The sequence below is a fragment of the Cucurbita maxima genome, unplaced genomic scaffold (assembly GCF_002738345.1).
Source record: "Cucurbita maxima cultivar Rimu unplaced genomic scaffold, Cmax_1.0 Cma_Scf00001, whole genome shotgun sequence".
Classification (NCBI taxonomy): domain Eukaryota; kingdom Viridiplantae; phylum Streptophyta; class Magnoliopsida; order Cucurbitales; family Cucurbitaceae; genus Cucurbita; species Cucurbita maxima.
This window is the reverse complement of record NW_019272017.1, coordinates 286,107-292,269: the sequence shown is the minus strand read 5'-3', so window position 1 is coordinate 292,269 and position 6,163 is coordinate 286,107. Positions and strand designations below refer to the sequence as shown.

Sequence of the window (6,163 nt, the reverse complement as noted above, 5' to 3'; positions counted from 1 at the left end):
AAAAAAAAAAAAAAAAAAAAAAAAAAGGATTTTTGGCATTTTGTGTTACTTTAATATTGCTGTACTTGGGCTGTCACTTGGATTTGTTTCATTTTTCTTCCACGCAATTATTAATTATTTTTTGTTTCTTTCTATTATACATCACATCACTAATTGAAATACAAATAGGGAGCTGACTTATTTATTTCTTTAATCCTTTAATTTATCCCTCTCCTAAAATGTTCTTATTATTTTATTTGTTACGTTTGATTGATCGTAGAATAAGATGCACTTTAAATGCCAACTTTTCCAATCATAACATAACAACAAAGCTTTTACAACACCCCAACAACAACAATGATAATAATAATAAAACTTTTTACCAAAGTCTCCAATGGCCCATTTCATCCACCCTAATAAGTTATGTGGATGTCTAATAATTTCAAAATATTGAATTAATCTTAAACCAAAAGCATATTGATTTATATCTCAAATTAGTAATAAATAAATCAATTTTTTTTATGTTTTATCTAATAGAGATGATATTCTAACTTTTAAAATGGTAAAATAAGTACTGACTAGGAAAGTCGGGTACTAAAAATTTGTGTTGGAGAATAATAATAAAAGCGTCAAGGGACATCAAAACGACGTCGTTGGTGTACAAATGTCGGAAAATTAGGACTTTGGCTGATCCAGTTTTAGCACAAGTCAAGAAGAGAGAGTAAATAATAATAATAATAATAAAAAAAAAAAACCAACAAAAAGCAGCTGCACATGTTATTCTTCGCTTAAGGCCCAACCCTTAATTAATTAATTAATTAATTAATTAGCATGATTTAAAATTTAAAGTAATTTTCTATTCTTAAGCTTCTTACCTTTTTTCCGGAAGAAAAAGAAAAAATATTTAACCAACCTTAGATCCGAAGAAAATAATAAATAAATAAATAAAAAGAATACACATATTGTTCTGTTTGTAGGCTTGAAGAACAAAGATCGAAAGCGGCATTTGAGAACACACCCACCCACCCACCCACAGTGAACTCTGCCCCTGCAAGAGAGATTTGTGCTTTTCGCTCTTAACACGCTTGCTTCCAGATTCCATCGAGTTACTTGCAAGTGATCTCTCTCAACTTTCATTTCATTCCTTCTTACTGTTTCATCAATCCACAGCCGTATTCAACAATCTATGGAGCCTCTGCGTCTTCTGGTTTGACGGCTGTGAATCTGAATGTGGTTTAGTAAGGTATTTTTGTTCATGATCCAAGTATCTACCAATTTCTGTACTGCTTTCTGTTGTTTCTTTCTCCTTGTGTCATGTGATTTCTTTATTATTATTATTATTGTTATTTTTATTTAGTGGTTTCTGATGATTGATTGAGCTCATCATGGCTGGAGATATCGAACAGCCGTTTACTTTCGATTTTCAGGTACTGCTTTCGCCTTTTATCCTTTCCCATTGCCTTACTTCATGTCGAATAAGCGTTTCGTTTCTCAACCTAAATCCGAAATTTTATTATGCGCACTAACGCCTTCTATGGAAATAGACTTCACTGTTGTTTTGGCCATCGTTAGATTTCTCCCGTTCTATTCTTTCTCTCCTCAAAAAAAAAAACGGTCACGCTTTCTGTTTGTTGAAACTCTGCTCAACAAATGTATCATTTATTGTTACTATTATTCATCAGAGTGATTAATTTTACTGATACGGTAAATTGATTTTCTTGCCTAAAAATTTCGTGAGTTGATTGTTATTGTAATTTATTGTCACGAAGAATTTATATAGAGAACTGTGATGAACATAGGTTTCCTAGGCAGGTGTTGATGTTGTAGTTATGAGCTTATTAAGCATTGACAGTGAAGTTCAAAAAACTTCGTTCTGTGCTTTGAGCTGACCTCTAAGCTGCCTATGATCTGTATAATTTTGAGGGTATGCCAGCAAGAGTTGGACACTAAAGTTTTTCCAGTTTTTTCTGGCCTGCGTGATTCTTGTCTAATGCCCTGTTGCATGTAATTGATCAGGTAGATTCTGCAATCTCAGACTCCATATCATTTGGCAGGTTTGAAAATGAATCATTATCTTGGGAAAGGAGGTCATCCTTCTCCCATAATCGTTACCTAGAAGAGGTAGAGAAATTCTCCAAACCGGGTTCAGTCAATGAGAAAAAGGCTTACTTTGAGGCTCATTTCAAGAAAAAGGGAGGCTTGCTTGGTCAGAATTCAGCTGAATCCCATACTTTTGACAAGGATGTATTAGAGCTAGTGAATCAAGGGGAGGATAATGAGATTATAAACAAGGAAAATCATGATGACCCTTTCGATGATAGATCTGTCAATTCACAAAACCATGGGTACCATGTCACAGAAATTGAAGAAATGCCAAAACCTGGAATTTCATCTCCTAATCCTAAATTTGAAAATTCTTTCAGCAGTGTTGGTGGTTCAGTGTCTGGTGATCTTAATGGTGCGAATGCTGAAATAAATGAACAAGATGACAGTGGGGGGAACAAATTCTCAACTTTTGTAGGTGATGATCCAGAGGTTGAAATAAAGCAAGATGTCAACAATATTGGAATGAGTGAGAATACGCCATCTGAAGCCATGGAGTCAGTCCCCAAACTAGTGAAGAAAACTGGCAAATGCAGCTCAGGAAGTCGGCAAACTCTCACTCCGAAGGTGCAGTTCTTCTCTCTAATCTTCATTATTGTTTTTTCAAGTCAAAAAACATTCTGGTTCAGTCACATGGTATCTTTTAAATCCATTTTTCTAGTTAGGGGAGCAGCAGTTAATCTGCTATCTGAATTCTAGCTTAATATTAATTTCCCCTATGCTCCCCACCCCAAAAATATTAGATGACATGTCAAAGGGAAACAAAAGCTTCCAAATCTCTGGCCAACATTCGTGAGAGTCGGAGAAATATTTCTGGTGGTGCAATCAATACTCCTGAAAAAGTGTCCAATAAAAGCAAAGGAGAGACATCACATACAACTTGCACAAATGGCCATTCATCGAAAACTACCACTCTACGTACACATGCTGTCCGTAGAACCCCCAAAGTTGAGGTAATCTATGGCTTTTCATAATGTAACTCGAACTTCTGAAACAAATATTTCTTGAATTTACCGAAGTCTCAATTTAGTAAAGCCAACCTGATTGTTTTTAATTTAAAATTTTCTAGGATTCTAAAGTTCCGAAGGGAAGACTCGTTCTCGAGAGTAGACGGTATATATTCGAGTTCTTGTTTTTTATTCTATTTTTTAAATAAAAAAAAGTTAGCTTGTTTGATGAGAGTTGAGCCCATGAGAAGAATATCCTTTTGATGTAGTGGTGAGAAGATACAAACTTCTGGAGTATCATATTCTTCTCCATCAAAGCTTGAATCTAGATCATACCTAAAGACAACCACCAGGTATTCTCTTCCTTTTTAGCTATTGTATTGACGTCAAAATTCTCACGTATTTTTAACTTTATATGGGAGTAGGCAAAATCGGACTGTCAACTCAGCCATGCAAGATACAGGGAAAAGGGCTTCAGCTTCCAATTTTAGAAGCACTGACAAGGGGTTGTTGTCTCGGGGCAATGCAAGTTCTGAAATTAATAAATTACAGAAGAACCTTGACATCAGATCAAAACCAGTGCCCTCTTCTTATGGTGCAGTTCGACCAGAGTCAGATGGGAAGAAGGTAACTGAGAACTGTTTTCCCTGACTGAGCAATTTAATTTCTCTTTCTGTTGTATACATTTTTTAGCTCCAATCTTTACCTAACAATAAACTCCAAAATAAATATAATTGTGAGCTCTTCAAGAGACCTATGAATTCAGTGCAACTTAGAGCCAATATTATCTTCGTCATTTCTGAATTTTATAAAGGATAAATTGAATAGCTATCCGTGTCCTGTCATTATAGATTAACTAAATTTTGCAGCTTTCTTCAGTAGTCTTTCCAAGTTTCATTGGCAAATACAGTCAACTTAGTTGCGTTAAGTTGAGAAACCGTATAATTTGTTTCTGGCACGGTGCATTATATGGAAACAGCCTTCACAGAGATCGTACCATTTATATTCTTCTCAGTGTAGTTAGGAGTAGAGTCGAATTTGCTAAAATTTCTTGAAGTGCATGCTATATGTTGCTTTAGAAGCCTGTAAGGAACACCTGTCTATCTTTAAAAATTGAGGAAAATAACTGAAAAGGAAATTAGACTCTCAAATATCTTGAGCAATAGAATTTACTTCGTTTTGGTTCATGGTACATCTCAGGTTGTGTTAAGTGGCACCAAAGTAAGAAACACTCTGACGAAGTCCACAGTCGGGGCGTCATCCTCGCGTTCAAAGTTAGGAAGAGACATCAAGTCTCCACAAGTGAAGCACCAAACACTTCAAAGAACATGAGCTGCCGTTCAGCTGTGCATGTTGAAGCAAGTGATAATTCTTCGTGTCCATCAGTCAACCAAGAGTGTCTCTCGAAAGCTGTTTCAGAAACTGAAAACAAGACGAAAAAATGATGTAGCAAAAGAGAGAACTCAATGTGCAGAAATCCTGAGTTGATGGGAAGCAGAAAGTTGGGGCCGGGAGAAGCATGAATTTGATGTGGAGAAGGGACAATAAAGGTGTTGCTGGCTTTGGGATGGGTCGGTGTTGTACTCACTTCACAGGTAGTAGGAATGATCTGAATGCATTGTCCAGGTTCTGTAATTGCCATAATTATTTATCACCATTGCTATTATGCTGCATTGTAATTTAGAAGACATGTATGTTAAGGTTGGGCAGGAATAAACAAAAACACTACATCGTGACTAAATTTCTTTATCTGTTTTGAAAGACTTCATAGATGTATGTTATGTTAAAGTATCTATTAGATTACCATGGCGGATCAGTCGAGAATGAATTCGGAGGGCATATTCTGAATTCGGGAATCCGGGACAATTCAGAATCCAGGACCTACTCAACCTGGAGCTTCAAAAAATGAAGTGTGTTATTGATGATTAGATAAATGAAAAGCTAAGAAGAAAGGGAATGGTGAAGAAGTCTTCTTATCCATATTCCCAATGAGCTGTTTCATCCGAAATCTCCAAAACAAGAAATAAACCAAACCGAACCCAACCAACACATATATCCAAACCCTCTCTTCTTCACTCTCTTTTGAAGACCTCATTTCCTCAATCCCAAATTACCATTTAGCCCCTCATTCACATACCCATTCAACACATACACTCTCCCCTCACCTCCCACAGCCACCGCAGTAGCAAACTTCTCTTCATCGAGGTCAATTCCGTCATAACCCACCCCCTCCCCCCAACTCTCAGTCCCGACTCTTCAGGAACCACAGCTTTCTGTAACTCACCACCAAAACCACGCCGTCTCTCCTCATCGCTATCCCGTCCGCCCCCTTCAGATCTTCGTTCAATAGTACCAGCCTCGCCGTCCCGTCGTCAGCGTCGACTCTGTACATCTTTCCGGTGTTCGATTGCACCACCAGAAGGTATCCTTTGCTGACGTAAACGGCGCCGTTTAACCCCGACGAGGAGTAGACTTCATTAGCGGTTATTGGATGGAAACTGCAACTCGCTGATTTTGAGAAGATCGAGGCTGATCCGTGTTTTTCGACCTTCCAGATGAAGTTTTCGGCGGAGTTTGTGACGAAGGCGTTTCCCTTGAAGACAACTGCAATGCCGTTCGCGACGGGGCAACGATTGGAGTTGGAGGAGGGAGAAGTGTAAGGGAGATGCGGCGGAGGGATCGGAGGTCGTAGGCGGCGAGGGCGTTGAACTCCGGGAGGGGAGCGACGGCGTGGACTGCGGCGAGGAGGCGGTTGTTGATGGAATCGATGGCGAGGCCTAAGATCGAGACGTTTTCGGGGAGGTCGGATCGTTGATTAAGTTTTCAGCGACGCCAGCGTCGGAGACGGAGACGAGAGTGCGGTGGTGGAGTGAGCCGACGATGAAATGTTGCGCTGATGAGTCCCATACGAGGTCCTCCTGATAGAGATTTGGGGATCGGAAATCGATTTGATAGGGCTTTCGGCTTTCGAGCTAGGGTTAGCGAGAGAAACAATTGAAAGAAGAAGAAGAAAAAGAAAATTGCAGAGGGTTTAATCGGCGCCATGGGAGTCATTGAGAGAATTTAATTTTATTGGGAGGGTTTGTGTTGTGTCGCTTCAACAAGCTAGCAGTTTCTTTTTTTTTTTTTTTTTT

General features: G+C 38.6%; 2 pseudogenes; one reads left to right on the top strand and one right to left on the bottom strand.

The window, feature by feature from the left end:
* Positions 1-954: 954 nt before the first annotated feature.
* LOC111483263 lies at positions 955-4,790 on the top strand (annotated as a pseudogene).
* LOC111485403 overlaps positions 3,803-6,163 on the bottom strand; it is a 3,409-nt pseudogene continuing 1,048 nt past the window's right edge.